Source organism: Canis lupus, chromosome 17, assembly GCF_003254725.2.
Source record: "Canis lupus dingo isolate Sandy chromosome 17, ASM325472v2, whole genome shotgun sequence".
NCBI classification, from domain to species: domain Eukaryota; kingdom Metazoa; phylum Chordata; class Mammalia; order Carnivora; family Canidae; genus Canis; species Canis lupus.
Window position 1 is genome coordinate 9,499,745 of NC_064259.1, and position 22,854 is coordinate 9,522,598.

At 38.2% G+C, this 22,854-nt stretch overlaps 1 long non-coding RNA gene across 3 annotated transcripts in view; it reads left to right on the plus strand.

Moving 5' to 3' along the window:
* LOC112665105 (uncharacterized) overlaps window positions 1-22,854 on the plus strand; it is a 66,071-nt gene that overhangs the window by 24,372 nt on the left and 18,845 nt on the right. Inside the window, exons 4-5 of one of the 3 annotated variants that reach the window (XR_004806232.2) lie at window positions 3,536-3,684; window positions 5,888-6,057. The exons of the other annotated variants lie outside the window; for them this stretch is intronic. This is a non-coding gene — a long non-coding RNA (uncharacterized LOC112665105). The remainder of the gene's footprint in view (window positions 1-3,535; window positions 3,685-5,887; window positions 6,058-22,854) is intronic. 3 annotated transcript variants of the gene reach the window in all.

The window sequence follows — 22,854 nt, forward strand, 5'->3', positions numbered from 1 at the left end:
CAATTTGAACATAGAAAGATGTGCTGAGAGGGGTGGGAACATGGAGCACCTCATTAGGCTGCATCCATTTAAGTTGCAAGCAGAGACCTCCTTTCTGTGTCAATTTATTTCTTTGCACCTCACCTTTTCCAGGTGTGAGGATGGTGCCTTCACGTTCCTAAATACTCTTGTGCCAAGGGGCAAAATCTCTAGATACTGTCCATGCTCGTTTCCTAGGGTTCCATAACAAAATATCACAAGCTGGGTGGTTGAAGCCAAGACAATTTATTCTCTCACTGTCACAGAGGCTAGAAATTCAAAATTAAGGAGTCAGCAGGGCCATGCTCTCTCCAGAGGACCTAGGGAAGAGTCCTTCCTTGTTTCTTCTGGCTTCTGGTAGTTGCTACCAATCCCTAGAGTTTCTTGGCTTGAGGCAGCGTAGCTACAACTTCTGTCTACATTTTCATGTGATCTTCTCCCATGTTCTCCTCTGTGTCTTCAGATCTCTCTCTTTACAAGGACACCGGTCACTGAATTCCAGGCCCACCCTACTCCTGTAGGATGTCACCTAAAATTGATTAAATCAGCAAATATCCAATTTCCAGATAAGGTCACATTCACAGTTTCCAGGTGGGCTTGAATTTTTGGAGGATATATTTAACCCAGTACCAGACTTACAGTCTAAGGAAAAAGGAGGTATAAAAGAAGAAAATGGAAGTAGAGACTTTATTTGTTTATATAACACAGATACTTTAAATGATGATGTATATCATATGTGTTTATTAAGAGAAAATGGAATATGGTTTAGTAAAAACATATGTTTATGCATTTATAATGAATTTTTTTCCCATTTAAATGTTTACAGTACACATTGAATTCACAGAGAGCTGGGTTCTGGGCTGATTACAGGCAATTGCAATCCTGGAGTGTTTCCAAATCTCACATGGTCAGTAGCCTCATCTTCATTGCCCACCAAGCCAGACTAGAGTGCCCTTTCTGTTCCCTGGCCCATCCTTCAGAGAAGACACTAATGAGGTGGTCAAAAGAGAAAGGCCACAAGAAGATGCAAAATGCAATGTCTGAGCAATCAGAATAATTAGCCTTTGAATTATTGAGAATGTGAAGAATTCTTGACAATATAATGATTCCAGTAAATCCCTTCCAATTTTCTTCAATTCAAAATCAATTTCAAATTTACTTGTCTTACCATTAAAGATGACATATTTAATATGAGGGAGTTTAAACAATGACAACATACAATCCTTTTATGGTAGATCTGTTGCTAAGCCCTCAGACTATAAATCAAACATCTTAAGACATGATTTATGTTCTTTTGCATATTTTCAGTCCTTGGAGAATTTTCATTGAGAGAGAATTTGCTTTTGTAAAATACAAGTAAAACTCATGCTCTGAAATGTTAGGCTTTTCCCTTTGATAGGTCAGACCCCAATTGAGTGAGTATGGTCTCCATTCCATAATTTATATCTCCTCCCTTCCTTCCTTCCTTCCTTCCTTCCTTCCTTCCTTCCTTCCTTCCTTCCTCCCTTCCTTCCTCCCTCCCTCCCTCCCTCCCTCCCTCCCTCCCTCCCTTTCTTCCTTCCTTCCTTCCTTCCTTCCTTCCTTCCTTCCTTCCTTCCTTCCTTCCTTCTTTCCAACCTCCCTCCTCCCAACTCCCCTTCCTCTCCCCCTTCCTTCCTTCCCTTCTTTCTGTTTCTCTATCTCTCTGTCTATCTTTCTTGCCTTCAGGGACTACAAATAATCTTACAGTGAGAGCTTGAAAGTCCTTCAGTGTGTGAGTCTTTTCCTAAAAGACTCCAGCACACAGAATTCAAGCTTTGCATTCTAGCTTTGCATCCAGAAAATAGTAACTATGTGAGGTGATATACATGACAATTAGCTTGATTGTGGTGATCATTTCACAACATACTCATGTATCAAAACATCAAGTTGTATACTTTAACATATGTAATTTTTATTTATCGATTATAATTCAATAAAGCTGAAAGAAGGGTAAAGCTCATTCTGTAAGTTCAAGTGCAGTGTCTAGAATCATGTGCTTAGGTTCCCAAATGGAAGGAGTAAGAAGAAGTTAAAAAAAATAGGCTTGTCCAAGATCACTCAGGGAGTTCAGGGCATACCTGAAAGTTGGGTAGAGATTCTTTCTAGCTGGATCCTTGGGTGAATTTTATAAATTTCACAGCTTGCCAATTCAAAAAGTTGCATCCTAGGTTTAGAAGCATTGCATGAGGTCCCCTCCCTCCTGTCCACGCAGGCTGAGAAAAGCTGGACTTAGTTCTTCATTTACCCCCTCAGTCGGGGATCTCCTGCAGCTACAGCTCACAAACCTACAAAGGTCAGCCCTGGGTCTGACTTTCAGGACAGACTTTCTTTTTCACTCTTCATGTTCTTTAGTTTTGCTTACTAGTCCTTACTTGCTGTGATTTCCCTGATAGAGGCAAGGCATTTTAGACGTTTGGGAAATACCAGTTGCTTATATTTATCAGTAACCATTGAGCATGTGATTATTCAGCAAGTGTCATGAAGGGACTAGGTACAAGGAGTCCATGGAGCCCAAGGGTTATTAGTGGAGACTGGCTAGGTTTGGATTTTGACTGGCGCCACCCCTTCTAGTTGTAAGACTTTAGATAAGTTATGAAAAGTTATTATTCCTCTCCAGAAAGGCAGATTTTAGCAGCCCCAAATAGGATTATATGGATTAAAAGGGTTAATACATGTAAAGATTTTTTAAGTGAAAAAAAGTGTCTGGCACACACCAAAAATTAGAATGAAGTGTAAAAGCAATAAGACACTTAGACACTCATCATAATGAACATAGTGTCTCATGAATCCTACCTTAGATATTTTGGAAATAATTATTGAGTAATCTCCAAGGATTAGTAACTGATTTTACTAATGGCACAGAGGAGAAATCAATGAGACAATGTTTGCCCCGACTAACAACTCTTTCTTCATTCATGAACACACAGTTATAATTCTTAAATCTGATTTTGGCAAGTCTAAGTTGAATATATTTGATGCTCAAGCAAAGAACGTATCCGGGGGTTTGTACACTAATTCCATTAGAAATAATATAGTATTTCATCTGCCTCCAGTGTATGTGTGTGTGTGTGTGCATGTGTATGACAGAGACAGAAGGAAGGGAAGGTGGGTAGAAGGAAGGGGGAGGGAAGAGCAAGAATGAGAGAGAGAGAGAATTTTGAAGGTCTTATTCAATTTCTCTTTTAATCTCACTTAAAGTGAATGAGAGAGGCTTCTGAATTCTTTCTCAGGGAGAAATAACTTTGACCCTGCTGATAATCTCTGTACTCAGCCCGTTAATTTTACACCTAAAAAGGTCATAAATATTTTCCAGAACTAAATCTGAGAGGATATTAGGAAGAAAAGTTTCCATTAAGATAAAAATCCAAACTCTTTTATCACTTAAAGTTTTCATTTTTTGTTTGCTTGTTTTTGGAAGTAAATACTGTGATCAGATCTATGGATATCAAGTTTCTCCCATGAAAGACTGACCTATAAATCTGCATGATTCTTGCAGAAGCTGCCAACTGCATGCCAGTATAACCGCTGAGTATCCCCCAGGGTGGAGCTCACTGCTGAGGCTCTCCACCGGCCATTATTATTCTGGAAAACCTTCTAAGGCTCTGGGTCCAGCCTTCATGCCTGTGGGCTCAGAGGATCATACGGGTCAGTATGCCCAGCTCAGATTCTATCTCTATGACAGCTTTACATGGACTGACCTGAGGGCTCTCACCTATGGGCCAGAATGCTAATTTTTTCATTTGCACTAAAAAGAGAACTGTCCTGAACACGGGGAGGCTGACAACTCCATGACCTGAACTGTCCTCAACTAATGGCAAATTGTTTTGGAATGCTAAATAATCAGAAGGTGACTTGGTGGGTTTGAAATGAGAATAAAGGAAATCTCTTTCCTTACATGGAGGGTAGACTCCAAGAAATGGATTTCCTATGTCAAATGGAATGTATTTGACTAAAAGCACTGTATGAAAGGATATCTTTTCTATCCTCAATGAGCATTGAGAATCCTTATTATTATTATTATTATTATTATTATTATTATTATTTAATTCGAGAGACTGGGAGAGAGTGAGAGAATACGAGCCAGGGGAGGAGCAGAAGGAGAGAGACAAATAGGCTCCGAGTTGAGTGTGAAGCCCAAGGCAGGGCTCAATCTCAGGACCTTAAGATCATGACCTGAGCTGAAACCAAGAGTCAGATGCTTAAAAAACTGAGCCACCCAGGTGCCCCTTAATTTTTTTATCTTAAAATTGTTTTTTAAACAATTTCAACTTGTTATAACTTAAAGCAATGATATATCACAACACATCTATCATAATGGCTGAAACAAAAACATGACAACACCAAATGCTGGCAAGGATGTGGAGAGACTGAATCCTCATACATAACTGGTGGGAATGTAAAGTGGTATAGTCAATCTGGAAAACAGTTTGGCAGCTTCTTATAAAACTAAACATGCAATTACCATATGACCCAGCGATTGAATTCTTGGGCATTTATCCCAGAGAAATGTCACACTGCTACTGAAATTACACACATATATTGAGTTGCAGTGATGTTGCCAGTAATTATTAATGGAAAAAACTCAATCATAGAAACTGAATAATAACAATTTCATAAAGCAAAGACAAAAAGGTGTGTAACAGATGTAGAGAAAATTGTCCAAGGGAATGTATACCAAAATATTAAGTTGTTATTGGGCAGGCAAACGGTAGGTAATTTCTTTCTGTTATTCTAAAATTGTTCTGAATTACTTAGATAAAGCAAAATAAAATTTTTTTTATGTATTTCAAAAGGAGCATTTTTTGATTATACATACATTCTAAAAATCTTTCCTAGATTATTTTAAATCATCATTAACATTAAACATCCCACTAATGTCATTATCTTTTTTCAAATTAAACTTTTTATTTTGAAATAATCATATAGTATAGTCATATGCAAATATAAGAAGTAATACTAGGGGATTTTGAGTACCTTTTACAGAATTTCCATTAGTGGTAACATCCTGCAATATTGTAGCATATCATAGCCAGGATATTGCCATTGACACAATCTGAAGATCTTATTTATTCAGATTTCCCTAGTTTTACTTCTACTTCTGTATATGTGTGGATTTCTAATTTTACTACATATAGATTCATGTGTCCACCACCCCTATTGTGCTACCCTGTTATAATCACATGCATCTTGCTCCTACCACGCCTATCATAATCTCAAAATCCTGGCAACCACTAATTTAATTCCTATTCCCATAATTTTGTCATATCAAGAACATTATATATATATGTATAACATATATAAACTATATATACTAACTATATATATATAGTTATACAACTATATATATAGTTATACACAATTGACCTTTTCAGAATGGCTTTTATCACTCAGCACAATTCCCTAGAGACTTATAAAAGTTATTGCTTACATCAACTGTTCATTCCTTTTTTGTTGTCGAGTAATATTCCACTGAATGGATGTACCACCTTTTGTTTATCCATTCATTCGCTGAAGGACAGCTGGGCCATCACTGCTTTTTGGCTATCGTGATAAAGCTATTATGCACATTTGTATATAGGGTTTTGCATCATCATAGTTTTTTTTCAGTGAATAATTATTGGTAACGTCACTGCAACTCAATATATTTATCTCTATTGTGTAATTTTAGTAGCTGATTGAAACTGTATATATACATAATATTTCTATTGTGTATATATATCATATGTAAATTGTGTTTATATATACTATATATAAACAAATAAAGAAATATATATGTATATTATATATGTATATACAATATACACACTTTATATATATTATATACACACATATATTTATTTCTTTACAGAGGAAGAATTGGTAGGTGGAGTAAGAAACAGGTTTACAACTGGACACCGTCTGGTCTGACATTCCAGTTTGGCTATGTACTGACTGTATAATCCTGAACATGTCACTCAGCAGTTGAAGTCTCAAACTTCTTATCCACGACCTAATTACAGTGGCAAATTTGTCCTAAAGGTACATAGAATTTGGTACATAGTAGGTACTCAATCATGACTGCTGTTTTTGGAGGTCAGAACAACAAATTCATGGGTATCCACACAGCAACAGTTTTGTGTTGTGTTAAGAAGGCCATCGATTCCCAGAACAGCAGCGTTTGGCCATTGCCAGGCTGAGTCATTAGGAGATTACTAACAAATGAAAGGCCACTGAAATCTCTGTGCAGTTCTGTTCATAACCCACGGAAACGTTTATTCCCATTTTGGCAGCATGATTTAATGATTTTTTTCCAGCACGCACCACATGTAGACGCAAACAGTTTTACTTAATTCTTAGGGTAATTACTGAAGGTTGACCGCCTCCTTGGAGAAGTTCACTTCCAGACGTTTGATAGGAATTTCTGTTGATTTCTCTGGTGTCTTCCACCTCGGTTCAGGACTTCATTAAGTCTCCTGTAGAATGTTCCATCAGCCTGCTAACCTATCTCTACACTTTCCCCAGATCAGTCTGCAGCACAGCCAGGGTACAATTTCTAAAAATAAGGATTTTTCTTATTTTTATTATGCAGCTTTTGATATTTGAAACAATTATCCCAGTGAATAATGAGATGTCCTGCAGGATTATTGTTTGCAAAAAGAGGCTTGTGAGAATTGAACAGAGATGAAATTGACTTTGATGCTTACTTAGAGTGCTTTACTCCCCCATAATGCAGAGTAAAAAGGTCCAAGCCCACTTTGTAGGGGGAGGGATGAACAACAACTCAGGACATAGTGGGTTGGGGTGGGGGAATGCTTTCTGGGAAGATTGATCTCCTAAAACATCACCTTTTCCAAATCATCTCTAACTATTCTGTTGCATAGATAACTGTGATATGCTTGGTTAGTATGAAACATTGGGGGAAGACATGAAATGTAGAGCATTTCTAAGCGTGTATAAACAGGTTAGGACACTAGAGGACAACAACAAAGGACAAATACGTTTTGAATATTGACTTTGAGCAGGTGCTTTCCATATGCTGTCTCATCTAATCCTAATAGTGATTTTTTAAAATATTTTATTTATTTATTCATGAGACACACACACACACACACACACACACACACACACACAGGCAGAGACACAGGCAGAGGGAGAAGCAGACTCCATGCAGGGAGCCTGATGCGGGACTCGATCCCAGGACTCCAGGATCACGCCCTGGGCCAAAGGAAGGCACTAAACTGCTGAGCCACCCAGGGATCCCCATCATAGTGATTTTTAAAAATATTTTTATCTATTCATTTGAGAGAGAGAGAGAGAGAGAGAGCATGAGCAGGGGAGAAGTTCAGAGGGAGAGGGAAAAGCAGACCTCTCCCTGAGCAGGGAGCCCAACACAGGGCTGGATCCCAGGATCCTCGGGATCATGACCTGAGGTGAAGCAGATGCTTAGCTGCCTGAGCCACCCAAGCAACCCTCACCCCACCCCATAGTGATCTTACAAAGCACATACTCTCATCCTTCCCGTGAAGACCAGAATGTAGAGGCTTGGAGATGCGCAGTAACCTGTCCCAGAAAATTTCCCTGGCAAACGTACAACCCAGGACTCACTTAACCCCTTGACATTATGCTTCCCTTGGCTTCTTACCTCACAGTAGTAGGCATCTAGTCCTTATATGTGTAAGTTTTCACAGTAGCTTCATCCCAATAAATATTTATTGGATGTTCATAGTCCATCCAATAGGCTTTTCCTCTCTCCAACGTTTATCGTTAAATAGACATTGCTTGCTGTTTCCCCTCCTGTATGCCTATTTTCTCAATGCAATGGTGTTAGCAGCCTGCCATGAAATGTAGGTAGGAGCAGAAGATGTGAACTTAAAATTCTAGAATGTACAGAGAGGGCAGCTGCATGGGGCATTTGAGATCATCTAGTCCAAATACTCAAACTTGAAGCAGACATTTCAATATTTTCTCCTGGGCACCATAAACAGTTAAACTAATTAGTTCCACAGTGCACATAATAATGACTAAAATACAGAACCAAATTAAGTAATATTTTTCTTTAAAGTTTCTTAGAAACGTTGAAGTTATATTCTTTCATAATGCACAAATCTGTGATCTGAGCCACAAGCATAAATTTTCATTAGTTCGACAAACTATAGAAATGACCTGATAGTTCTTTTGTTAATGACCATTTCTTTTTTTGTTTTTTGAAAAATATTATTTATTTATTTATTTATTTATTTATTTATTTATTTATTTATTTATTTGAGAGAGAGAGAGAGGAGGAGAATATGAGCGTGAACATATGCAGGGGTGAGGGGAGGGGCAAAGAGGGAGGGAGAGGTGGAGGCAAAGGATCCCAAGCAGACTGCAGCTGAGCTTGGGAGCCCAACCTGGGGCTCAGTCTCCCCACCCTGATATCATGATCTGAGCTGAAACCAAGATCAGACACTGAAACAACTGAGACACCCAGGTGCCCCTGACCATTTCTTATTTGTTGTGTGATCTTTTACTATATATGATTAATAATACAAGACAACTGGCTATAAATTTAAAGAGTATAGGAAAGATTTATGCTTATTTGCTAATAATTTTCTACCTCCCACCTAGTACCCCATACCAATATAATAAGGATCAAGCAAACAAAGAAAAACTTCTACAATATATTTAGTGATCGATCATTGTAGATCATTAATGTCCTAGGCACATAGTCAAATTCTAGTGGAAACACAGACTACTTTACCCAATAATCTCATTTTAACTGTGCAAAATGAGGGCTAGATGAACACTGAAATGTTCTGACTTATGAAGATGATTACTACTGGTTTTAATCCTCTTATTATTTTTCAGGGGGAAAAAGATACTTTGGGAGACTACATTTTGGGGTTCTTTGCTGGTAGGAAAGGAATGCTTGAACCTTTTCTGCCCTATGTACATGCACTCACACACACACAGAGTTGTAACTACTTAAAGAACAGTATATGTTTTTCTTTCAAAAAAGCAAGGTGTGTTTCTTCCCAACACAATTTGGAAAGTGATCAAAATATGCCAACAATAAAAATCATCCTTATTTTCCTACTAATTTTATCAGTAAATTCACTTTGGGCAAAAATGATGGAAATTAAAAAAGAAAAAAAAAGGAAAGGTCTTTTACAGTAGGTTGTAACCATATTAATATTCGCCAAAATTTCAGGCACTTTGTCAAAAAGTTATGCCTATAGTATATGCTTTTATTTAATGTTTTTACTTATATTAAACAGGATCTTTTGAAAGGGAAATAAAGCCAGTTATAATGACACAAACACTGAGTTTCAGTCTACAAATCTCTCCACTTGAGAATTAACCTCTGTGAAAGATAAGCTTCTCGTTAGTGACCTCATTCATCTGTCAAATACCCAAAGATCCACTGCACAGTCAATGCATGTTATCTTTTCAAATTAAATCCTCCTGTAGTGAGACTGATAAAGATGATTTAAGGAGTTGGGAAAACATGATTTTATCTTCGTTTCCTACATTTTACTGAAATGAATGTACTTCCTCTTCCTATTTTCTTTTTATTTTCAAGCACCATGGTTTAAAGTTGATTAAACACCATTATTAAGCTAAAGTACATGTAAATGAGAATAGATTTTCTTCTGGGTGGAAATACTTTTAATCTTCAAAGAAGTACTTTCTGCTACTCAGATCCATCTGAGAAGACTGAGAAAAATCTGGCTTCTTTCTGGTAGGAAGTCAGAATGAGGCCCAAATTCTGCATATTCCAGGAAAGAGCTAGGACAAAGAAGCCAGTGAAATAGGTGGCCATGGTGTCATGGAGACCTGGATCTGGGGAAAAGAGGAGGTTTGGTACCGGGGAAGCCTTCTGATGATCAGTCATTGGAATCCCTAGAAACTCCTCTTCCATTAAAAAAGTCAGCAACGGAACACTTGGGTGGCTCAGTGGTTGAGTGTCTGCCATTGGCTCAGGGCATGATCCTGGAGTCCTGGTATCGAGTCCCCCATCAGGCTTCCTACCTGGAGCCTGCTTCTCCTTCTACCTATGTCTCTGCTTCCCTTTCTCTGTATCTTTCATGAATAAATAAAATCTTAAAAAAAAAAAAAAAAAGATGGTCACCAACAAGTTATATAATCTGGTTAATTCGTTGTCATTAATTACATTAAGGCATTAGTTGTCTAATTCAAAACAAGGGAGCTTCCGTAGAGACAGAGTCTTCCATGGTTAAAGCTTATTCAGGACAACACTTTACTTATTACTAAGGGGCCAGGCAATCTTCAATCTATGGAGGAATATGTCTTTCAGAACCAAAGGTATACATGGGATTCTTGGTAGGAAGGCTAATTGCCTGGACTACAAATCACCAAGACCCAAGATTATATGAAATCTTACCCTGTCACCCTAGGTAGTGTCAGATAGCATCACCTGTTGGAGCTTGTGAAGCTGAGGTAGATTTCCCAATTGAGCTATGTGACAAGTAGGTAGGTATGATTACTACAGCCAATCTTTGAAAGAGAAGTTACCATCCTCTTTATAGTTCTGAGAAAGTAGATATGGGGAGAAGCTGATAGAGCAGAGTTTTTTTTTTTTAAGATTTTATTTATTTATTCATGAGAGACACAGAAAGAGAGAGGCAGAAACACAGGCAGAGGGAGAAGTAGGCTCCATGAAGGGAGCCTGATGTGGACTCGATCCTGGTTCTCCAGGATTATGCCCTGAACCAAAGGCAGGCACTAAATAGCTGAGCCACCCAGGGATCCCAAAAGCAGAGTTTTAACTTCAGAATGAGAGGTCTGTGGGACAGGGTGACATCAAATGCTAGAGAATCAAGCCAGGCAGCAACAAAGCCAAAGGCAGAAAGTATAACCGAATTGGTTGACGTGATGTCTACTTAATCACCCTTCTCATCTCAGTAGAGGCAAAGTAACCAAAGACAGAAGTGAAGCAGAGATAGAGGAACTAAGTAGAATGAAGCTGATTCATATTTTTCTGCAAAACAAAACAAAACAAAACAAAACAAAACAAAAACCCTCTTCTTTATAATGACTCTATAGAACAAGTGGGGGGTAGAAAGGAGAAGATAGTTCACTGTCAGCAAAGGCAGACTGCAGGAAACCACAAGCCACAAGAGAGGGGGTGACATCTTATTCCAGGTTGAATATTTGAATGAAGCATTCATTTGATCCAAGTACTGGTTGGAAATATTAAAATTTGTGTTATTCTTGTCTGAAAAACAACTGTAGGATTGCATCACTACTTAAGAATGAACTTGAAAAACTTGTATGGGATCTACTCAAACTTCCATCCCAGAATGAGAAAAAAATTATTTCCACGTAACTCAAGTTAAAGTCATGGTGGGAGATGACAAAGTGAAGTTGTGTTTTGTTGTATTTTATGAGTTATCATTAACAACTGTTAGAAAAGGAGGAAAGGAATGAAAGGGAGAGAAGGGGAAATGAAGAGAAAGAAGGAAAGCATATAGATGAATTTTCTTTGTTCCTTATCTCACATGGATTCAAACTGAGCACCAAAGGATTGACTTGTCAAAAGTTTCAGAGTATATCTGTGAGATCTATTTTATATCCTAAATTCTATTCTATATATCTGTGGTATCCAGGATAGTGTTCACATCCTCTTAAACCTTAATCTTATTTTTCTCATTCTGATTCTATTCAGATTTTAAAGAATAATACTTTAAAGGAAGCCAGAAATAAATAACATATGGGAATTCAGACTTTCCATTTTCTTCCCCAATCTTCTCTATGACTCATAATTTTAAAACCATCCCAGTTTAAAATTCAGCTAAGCATCAATGAGCTATTAAATATACTCTAAAAGTATCGGAAACTAATTCTTCCAGCTGGCAAGAAACCTAAATATACCAAATTAATAGCTTAGTTCTTCCCAGGAATCTATGGTACATTAACAACAAAACACGCTTACCGAAAATGTAGTTTGGGGGTATTGGAGAATTATCCCAAAGAGCAGTGCTGTAATTATAATTACGAATTAAAATAACAATAGTTCCTCTGAGGACAAAAAAAACAAACAAAACAAAACCCTCTTTTCTGAGAATTTGTTATGATTTCAGTCTGAGCCTAAAATTTTTCACCCAGAGTCAAAGAGAAGAAGAAAGGAGCAGTTTATTGATAATAAACTAGGAAATGAATTATAAGAAATGCTCAGAGCTAAAAAACCAGATGTACAATTACCAACAGAGAAATTGGGAGAGGAGGAACTTCGCATCCTCACTATGTATTTCAATCAGCATCAGATTAAGGAAGAAATTCAAGATGATAGATGGGCCAATAGGTCAAACACTAGTGGTTAGTCAAATGTTATTATTAAGGTACTACCTTATGACCAGTTCCGAGTTAGGGTACTACCCAAGGAACAGAAAGAAAAGACCTAATATTTATGCTACTGAGGAGCCTATAGGCGAGTCAGGAAAAAATGAAGCTCTATTTATAGTTTAAGTCCTTGATGAAAGGTTAGGCTGTGTGCCAATCAGATAAAATGCTGTGGGAATTTGAGGAGATAATGAGAGCTGGTTAAAGAGGCCAAGAAAGACTGACATAGTCAGAGGGGGCTGTTTGAAGTGTTGTCTGGTTTGAAGAGTGGTTATAGTAGAAGAGTAAACTACTTTGTTCAGTCAGGGGCTTGGAGGTTTTAGAGGATCTGATGTGGTCACTGCCTCACCCACACCCCTAATCTCAAAAGCACAGAGGAAAGTCCCTGATGCTGAATTCCACAGGTTCTCTTCCATTTCTACATTATCCCTGCACATCCGTGGATCAGGTTTAAACATAACAAAGCCCTTTTATAGCCACTCTTTTATTTACCCTTAGGCCAATTCTGTGTCCACTGGGTGAAGTGAGGGCCCAGGGAACATGGTATCTGGCATCGCCCAATGACTTAGGTGTCAAGATGAACTCAGTGGCGAATGTGGGGGATGGGGTTGTTCCTCGTGGCTCCAAGACCCCTGAGAGAGGCGAGTTCAAGTCAGCAGCCACACACAGCACTTAGAAAGCTCTCTGTAAAGACCTGGATGCAATTGCCCTGTCTCAACACCTGCAAAAATAGTAATCCGCTGATGAGAGAGAGAGAGAGAGAGAGAGAGAGAGAGAGAGAGTGTGTGTGTGTGTGTGTTTACTTACGTGACTGGTTAATATTTGCAAAAAATGCCAGACACACATATGTATGCTCATATAAAACTGTCTCTCTAGGGTCACTTCCAATAATAGAACATACACATTTAATTAAATTATGGCAAGTCAACTGCCATTTTTTACGGTAGATGCCTCCAGGTTTTAAAAGGCTTAGGCAGGAAATCAGCCACAAGAACTTGTATGCGGATGACACAATAGAATTATTTTCTTCTTGGTAGCCACCACGCTACTTGACAAATCCCACTGCACTACCTGCTACGGCTTCTGAATGACAAACTTAGATTCCTGATAGTAAAAGTTATAGAAAAAAAAATAATTCATTCAGAGCATGGTAAGGAACTGCTTGTGCAGTACACAAAGTTATAATTTGAAGCTATTAGTGTAATTAAGATCTCCATAGCACTGTCATACATACTGAGAAATAGCCACTTGTCCAATGAGGAATATTCTCCAGCTCATTCTATGCCAGTTAGAAAGCAACTGTGTGTTCTTAATAATGAGGAAGATATGCCCATAGTTTCATACTGAAACCTATGATCCTTCTCTGCTCCTCTACACATTTCTTGCATGGGTAAGCACCCTATACTCCTGCTTTCCCACGTGCCACCCCCAGTGTCGGCATGACCTCCCCCAAGCTTGGAAGTCACTCTCTCTCTCTCTTCCATTCTTTCCCAAAGCTGTCCCTACCTCCAAATTCTTGCAAGATCAGCCCTGGCACGCCAGCCCTGCCAACTACACATCCCCTAGCTTCAATTTTCCTTCTGCGGATGTCAGTTACTTGTGTATACCTAGATGCCATCTCTCTGGCTTTCTTGGGGCTCATACCCTATATGCTTTCCTCTCTTTCAGCTCTAATCATCAAAATTCCTTTCTCTATTAGATGCTGCCTCTTTGGTGGTGCAGTGATCTGTTTTATGCTGTGTCCTGTCATGGACACTTTGCTGTGACAAGGACACAAATGTTTTTCTTTCTTTTTTGTTTAAGATTTTATTTATTCATGAGAGACACACAGAGAGATACAGAGACACAGACAGAGGGAGAAGCAGGCTCCCTGTGGGGAGCCTACTGTGGGACTCCATCCCACGACCCCAGGACCATGATCTGAGCCAAAGGCAGACGCTCAACCACTGAGCCACCCAAGTGGCCCCGGCAAGGACACAAATATATATGAGGAGTCCTATTTCTCCTTTCTCAATGTATGTGGGCCATCACTGTAGGTGATCACATCTGGTGAATTCCTTAGGGACAGTAAGTGTATTTGCCCCAGGACAGTACTTCCCACAGAGCAGCTTGGACTACTCTACCTGAGTTTCTTTGCCCCTGTTCAGTCACAGCTCCTCGCTTGAATGTCTGGTTCTTTTTAGGGTCCTACTGACAACCAGGTTCACTGGTCTTCTTGCCCAACACCTCATTTCTCCACAGCACCAGATCCTTTTCCAGAACTATAATGCTGAAACATGCTCTATACCTCTTTCATGACAAGGGGTGGCCCAGCAGAGCAGGTTTCTTGAAATGCCTATGGGATTGGGTGATTCTGGTCACCACCATGAGGTTTGAGGTTCCTTTATATAAGATTCTCATAGTTGTTGTCATCACTCCCTTTGCCATTCCTATTATCACACAGGGTGACATTGTCGGGATATAGGTATCCTTCCCTCATCCACATAGTTCTTCCATTTTTAGCCTGGAACAAAAGCCTGGTTGGTCACTGCCATCACTCAACCATCATTTCTATAGTAATGACCTATGTGCTTCTAACTCTTGTGTGTTGAGTGCATCATTTTGCCTCGACACTTCTGGAACTGTGAAGAGGATTTCACTGGACAGGAACTCACCCACAGAGCCCATATCTGTAGTGGGTACAGTTCTTTAGGTGCTACCTAACTACTTCTGGCTGACTTCTGCTGGTCAGAGCCACGTGGCTGGCATCTCCAATACAGTCCCTGCAGAGCAGGGGAACAGAAGACTACACTGCGGTTGTTTCCAAGATGGTGGGAAGAAAGTCAGCAGCAACATTTTATGTGACTCTCAGGTTGACTTGCGTTCCTGTGGAACGTAAAGAAGCCAGGGGATGTGGATATTTGGGTGGGTTGTTCTATTCACCTCATGTTTATCTCCCTCTGAGAAATGTAGTCTTAGTTCCCAAAACAGTATATGCAACTACATGTGTGCCTTTTCTACCTTTATTCTATTCATATGTACTTAGGTCTTCAGTGATGCAAAGCAGCGCATATTTCTTCTGTCAGCTTTATTTTTTTTAAATCATTATTTGTATTTTTCATATATTCAGTTATAAAAGATTTAGAAAGCAGAACCTAATAATGTCAAACCAAAATGCTGTTTGCCGGGAAAACCAGAAATATGCTGGCCACTATGAAGCCACATGTGCAAAGCAGCAAGAGGTACTCAGCACATAATTATGCAATAGGTTGGCTCAAGCACACATGCATTCATTAACAAATGAAGATTTTGAGAGGTTACGTTAAACGGCCAATTACTTATTTGGATGGAATTTTTCCTGTCAATTACTTACTTGGATGGAATTTTTCCTGTGCAGAGAAGAAACACAATGGATGCAAAGTGTCATCTGACTGCCCAGAAGAGAGATAGCTGAAGATATGCCAGCATGGTTTAGTCAACAAAGATAAAATTTGGGGATTCCATTCTTCAGGGAGCAGGAGTAGAGTACAATGTTCATATGATTTAAGTCAGCTATTGACAAAAGCTAAAAATAAAATATTTCCTAAGGGGCGCCTGAGTGGCTCAGTTGGTTAAGAGTTGGTTAACTCTTGATCTCAGCTCAGTTCTTAATCTCAGGGTAGTGAGGATAAGCCCCAAGTTGAGCTCCATGCTGGCCATTGAGCCTACTAAAAAATGAAATAATGAAATGAAATGAAATGAAATGAAATGAAATGAATAAATAAAATAAAATAAAATAAAATAAAATAAAATAAAATAAATAAAATACTGTAATGTAAAATAAAATGAACAAATAAAAATAAAAAGTGTCCTGCAGAGCAGTGTATGGTCTGGAGGACAGAGGATATTGCTAGAAGGCATCCTGTCCTCAGCTCCCCATGTTATCCAGACATAGAGACATGTACCTCATAGTGCTACTCTGTGATCAAATGAAACCCAGGTATGCAATGTGTGTAAAGCATAGTAAGTGCTTTGTAAACTTTTATTTTCTCCACATCACCATGCAAAATTTTAGCATATGAGATTAGTCTGTAGCCACAAAAATGGCTGACCACCCTTCTAAAAATGTGTTTGAGGCAGTGTGGTGTAAAGGAACAGTATTTGGTTCTGTCACTAACTCTGTGATCTTGGGCATGCTGTATGTAGTCTTTCTTCTTAATTTCTTTTTCTTCAAACAGTGATTTGGATACTTACTCAGCCTCGCCACAAGAATCAGCACTGAGTAAGTCAGGTTTCTTACAGAATGTTTCCAGAACATTCTTACATTCTGTAAAAAATGCTACTAATAGTATTTAGTAAATATTAGCAGCATTTGTTATTGTTATGATTTTTTGTTTACTATTTTTGCACCAAAATGGAAGATATTCCCCTTGTCAGAGTATACCCTAGATGGCATATTTTCTGCACCCTAGAATGTTTGTAGAGAAAAGCAACTTACAAAACCTTCTAAATCATAAAATGTGGTAAGCCTGAATTATATGAAAAAAAGATGTCTAACATCACTCTAGTGGTCTCTGTTTTTCCATACCTGGGACATATCCATCTTTTGGCAGACACCAGTCCTTCCTCAAATCCTATGTCCTCCAAACCCTAACATTTTTAAAAATATTTATTTGAGAGAGAGAATGGGCAAGAGAGGCAGAGGGAGAGAATCTCTGGTAGATTTCCTGCTGAGCATGGAGCCCAACGTCGGGCTTGATCTCACCACCCTGAAATCACAACCTGGACCAAAATCAAGAGTTGGATGCACAACTGACTGCACCACCCAGACACCCTAAAACCTGAACATTTTCATTACCAGTCCTGTTAAAAATGCTTAACCTTTTCTCATGATCTGCTTCCACAGTGGGAAATGTTTTCTTTCTCCTTGGAGGGAAATATCAGTGAGATAGAAAGTGGACAGGAGACCCACAGTTCTGTTGAGATATTCTGGATCCCTGCTCCCCTTCCTCTGTCCTCATAGAGTGCCTTACTTAGGTAGGGGTGTGATACGAAACATCTTAAGTACAACCCAACCAGCCTCCGCTCAACCAGTGAGAATTTTGTCAGAAGCTCTTCCGGACCTAATGGATTTCACAGGCGTGTGTGTGTGTTCATTTGCGTGGTGTTTATTTAATGTAGATTTTAATATATTTCTTGGCCTGTTTAACTTCCGTACTGCCCCCTATTCACATTGAAGCACTTTCCCCATTTCAACACTCTCAAACAATAATTACTTTCCATAGTGTATTCACTTTATAAATCATGTTCACATCCATGAGTACATTTGATCTTCCCGGCAGCTCTATGAGTTTGGCAGGGTAACAATTATTTTCTCCTTTCGTGGAAGGAGAAACTGAAGTTCATTGGTGCTACAGATTCCTGCAAGGTTAAACAGTGAGGGAATATTTAGGCTAGATCTCAGACTTAGGTCCCTTAGCCCACATCCAGGCTTATTTATTGTAAAAAAACACAGCTTTCAAATTCTCTGTTTTTCTAACCACCTTTATTACTACTACCTGAGGAAAATTGTTTTAATTTTATTTCCTTCAGAGCAGAAATATCATTTCCTGTTTATAAATGTAATACCATAATTTATATTATGCATTCTTTAGGGCTTCATTCACTTATTAATTCAGTCAGTCAGTCTTGCACTAAATATTTATTAAGTGCATGTACAGACCTGGTATAAAGATAATCAGAAAAGACACTAATAACCTTTGAGCAAGCAACTGTATTTAAGAAGTCACTGTGTGAACTAAGGTTCTATATAAAAGAATCACTTGGCAATCTAAGCATAGCATTATATATTGATGTACAACTTGGGAGTTGCTAAATTTAAAATTCTTCTGCTTATGAAATTCACCCTCCCTGCCCATTTATTTCTTTATTGTCTATTTATATTAGAATGGACTCACACATGTTTATTTTACACCTTTGGTTTATTTTACACAAGTCAATTTATTTTTTTGTTCAGATTCTTCTACTTTGGCTTTTGGGAACCCTTTCAGTTGGCTCCTGTCTCCCTTTGACATATCCCAATAATTGTAGGATTGTGTGTGTGTGTGTGTGTGTGCTTTCTTACTTTTTGTCCATACAAAATGCTCCAGACTCATCATGTATATTTCCTGCTCCAGTCTTAGAATCAGTCATTTCTCTAAAGAGCCCCAGTGCCCTTTTCATTGGAGAAGGAATGGTATTAGAAACCAAGCTCTGGGTCCTAGGTATGCTCATTACTACTGAGATGTCACTGCTTTTAGGCCCTTTCAATTAACAGAGAAAGGAAATATATGTATATACGTTAATCTCTGTGTGCTTGCATAGCTATATTTTTATGTGTAATTTTCTGTATCTATATTAAGCTAAACATGTTCATTTTCAGAATTCTGTCCTTTCCAGTATATCATATAATTGGAGTCATACAGTAGGTAGCTTCTCTCCTACAGACTGGCTTTTTCACTCAGCAGTATGCATTTATCCATATCTCTGTGCGGCCTGATAGCTCATTTCTTTATATCATGTGCAGATATTCATGTGGATAAGATTTTCACATAAGTTTCCTAGGGTTGTTGTAACAAAACACCACAAATTGAGTGGTTTAACAAAATAGAAATTTATTTTTTCACAGTTCTGGAGGCTAAATGCCTGAAATTAGGATGTCAGCAGTTTGATTCCTACTGGAGGCTCTGAGGGAGAATCTGTTCTCTGCTCCTCTCCTAGATTATGGTGGTCGCCATGAATCCTTGGCATACCTTGGTTTATAGACACATGATGACTCTAATCTCTGACTCTGTCTCAATATGGTATGTGACTCTCTTCTCTTCTTCTTTTAAGGGAATATATCACCTTGGATTAAGGACCCACTCTACTTGAGTAGAGTGCCCTTCCTCAAAGGGACATGTTGAAAAGACTTGGTCAGATTTTCTGAGTTTGTGTTCTGCTTTGTTCAGATAAAATAACATTTGTCTTTAATTTCTTTAGTGAATCTATAGTTGTTGTTCCATATTCTGGCCTTAACATTTACTAATTATGTGACTTTGAGTAACATAGTTAACCTTTTCTTTGCATTTCTATTTTCTCATCTGTAAAATGGAATTACTAGTAAAAGTTCTTTCCAATACTACCTATAGAAGAAACCAAGATCTGAAGGGTCATAGGCCATCAAACAAACAAACAAACAAACAAACAAAAAAACAGAAACTGAAACAAAGCTACAGTAAAATAATATCTCCTTGTCTGATAAAAAGCACAGTTTTGTTCATTTGATCATAGATATGCAAAGAGAATGCAATCCCCATCCCACAGAGACTCACTCAGTTGGTGGCCTTTGCACATAGCAGGCTGTGGTAGGTCTGGAGAGCTGGCTACAGTGAACTCACCTATCTTGTCCTGCTACTTGATATTGTTGGGAAGTCCACACATATTGTGATCCTGCAAGTCACCACAGTGCTAAAAAATAACAATAAAAGTAAAAAAAAATAAGTAAAAAAAATTGATTCTCATAAACCTGTGTTTTATGGAAAATGTTTATCTTCAAGACATTGCTGTTGGAAAAGGATTCCATAAATTACCTACATCAGAAGGTTGCCATGAGGTGTAAATAAAATGATGACTATAAAGCATTGTGAACCTTTTAATGCTTAGCAAATAGAATTCACCAGAATTTCTGTTTCTGAAATTAGATCTTTGTAGCTATAGGTGGAAAAAAATTAGTCATCATTGTTGCTGTTGTTCAGTCAATTCTTCTTAGGTAAACAACAACAACAACAGAATTATTATTAAAAATATTGCTTCCTGCTGTATATGCCACAATAATGCTATGCTGAATTTGTCCTTTTGGGAAAAGTAACTTCTAGATTGGGATGAGATCAAAATGTATCTATTCGTCTCTCTTATACCCAGCACTTATGACAATAGCATGATCAGCATGACACTTGCATGCATTCCTTCTGAGTAAGGCAAGTTTAGGCCATTTCTCGTGTAACCACACCCTGCCTTATCCTCCGTGTGCCTTATCAGAAGCAAGAAGTGACTCAAGAACAGAGGAAGGGAGATACAGATGTGAACCAGATGAGGGCTCCAACCTCAAGGCAGGCATTCATTTATTTATTCAGTGAACCTTATGATGTACCTGGAAGCCTAAAGTTCCTTTCCTGTGCTGAGTTTACATTTTGGCAGAGAAACCTACAGTAAAAACCATGCAAACCATACTCTCAAACAGATCGAAGTGAAATAGAATTTTGATTCTGGAATATAGAGTTGGATGTGAATAAACACTATATTGTCTCTAGTGGAACACGGGAACGTATAAGGAGCCACTCCGTTAGTCCAGGGCTGGCCTATGCTTTGCAGTTCAGACAGAAAGCTGACTTGGGAAGGAACATTTTCTGCTTTTCTCTGGTGTCCCTGCAAATGGAAAGATTTTAAGGGTTGACCCAGGGCCGTGTGTGGCACTGGGGTCTCTAGCTGTATGAAGGAGGGGAACCCAATTATTTTCTATAGCAAAATCCAATTTCTCCTGGCTCCACTGCTCTAAAACCAAGAGTTATTTGGCTTCATTTGGGAATTTCCTTTTCTCTAGGCAAAACAAGTTTCATATTCTGAAAATGGTACTATGAGGCATAGTATTGCTGTGAGGTGTGAGAATGAAAGTAATACAACTTTAAAACAGTACTATGGTTGCTATTTGATAAGAACTCAATAAATGGTAGCCAATACTGTTGCCAATCCCTCCTCCCTTTTTTTTTTTTTGCCTAGCACTTTTGCTTTGCCACTTCCCCCATTCAAACTGTAAATTGTATTGAGACGTAATTGGCATATACCTTTGTGTAAACTTAAGATGTACAATTTTGATTTGATACACTTATATATTGTAATACAATTGCCACCTCAGAGTTAGCTAACACATCCATCCTTTACATAAATCAAATTACACAATTATCCATCACATTACATAATTATCATTTCCCTTTTTCTATGGTAAGAAGATTCAAGATCTACTGTCTTTGCAACTTCAAAGTACGTAATACAGTATTATTGACTATAATCACACTGTTGTTCATTAGCTCCCTAGAATTGATTCATCTTCTCACTGGAGGTTTGTACCTTTTGACAGCATGTCCCCAATTTCCTTTGCCTCTCCCAGCCCTTGGCAACCACCAATTCTACTCTGCTTCTAGGAGTTCAACTTTATTGTATTATTAGATGTCCCATATGAGTGAGATCATACAGTATTTGTCTTTTCCTGTCTGACTTATGTCACTTAGCATATAATGCACTTAGGGTCCATCTGTGTTATAGCAAATGGTGGGATTTCCTTATTTGTCATGTGAATTATGCCACTTTTGCAGAAAACAGTGAAGATTAATTTCTCAATTCATGTACATATTTCTGCTCCTTTCTTGTGAAAACATTTCAAGAAATGTTCTTTTCTTCTTTGTCTCTTCTAATATTAATTAAACTAGTTCTGCTTCCTCTCTCACATAAATGTACCTTCTCATCTTCTAGGGTAAAAATTCACAAACACAAAATAATAATTTGTTAGAAAATACTTGGGAAAGGATTTACCATCTTGTGGTTGATGCAGCTCTATTGTGTCACATGATTGAACTGGATGTGCCCAGATGCATCCAGGGTTAAGCCATGTACTCTTAGTACCTTGAGTACTGAAATTGGACACTTAGTTGTCAGACATGCCATAATATTTATTGTTTCTGGGTGTTCTGGGAGAAATGTGTCTTATTTCCCAGAATTTCTTCAATATTTGAAAGACAAAACAATGACAAGTGCAAGGGTGTTTCTCTGAGACATTAAATCAAATGTGTTAGTGATGATACAAGATTCTGAAAAGGTTTCCTTGTCCCATTAAAAATTGAAATATTAGTGATATGCAAGGAAATATACTTCTATTAGCAACAGCAATGACAGATGAGCATCAGCCTGCAATAAAGATATTATACAGTGCATGTATTTTCTTTTAAGAAATAAAAGTAATTATAGAATAGCTCCTTCTAAGGTACAAAATCACTTATTATTAATTGATAATCACAATTTATAGACTGAATGAAATTCTGGAATCATTATTCAGGTCAGAAATCTGAATAAGAAAAGCATAGATTCCTTTCCTTATGCAAGAGAGAGGCTTAATAATTCCTTGGTCAATCTTTGATTTTTTAGAATTTCTGATACATTTATGTAGTCCTTTGGACGGGTAAACATTCCTTGAGAACCCAGAATTTTTAAGAGCTCTCCTTAATACAGCATGAAGCACTTCAGGTAGTTTAAGCAAATGGTAATTCTGCATAAAGCCATTAAGCTTCAGAAACTAGATAGAAAAAGGCAGATCTCTGAGCACTGGATTGGACCAGGAAATATTGGAGCTATTGGGGAAGATATCGGCTTGTCAACCTTGCCCTCTTCATTCTGGCCCCTTCTGACCTCATATGAAGCTTTTATATAGAAAAAAAATTCCTCTAAGTGGGTTGTTAAAAATAGAAA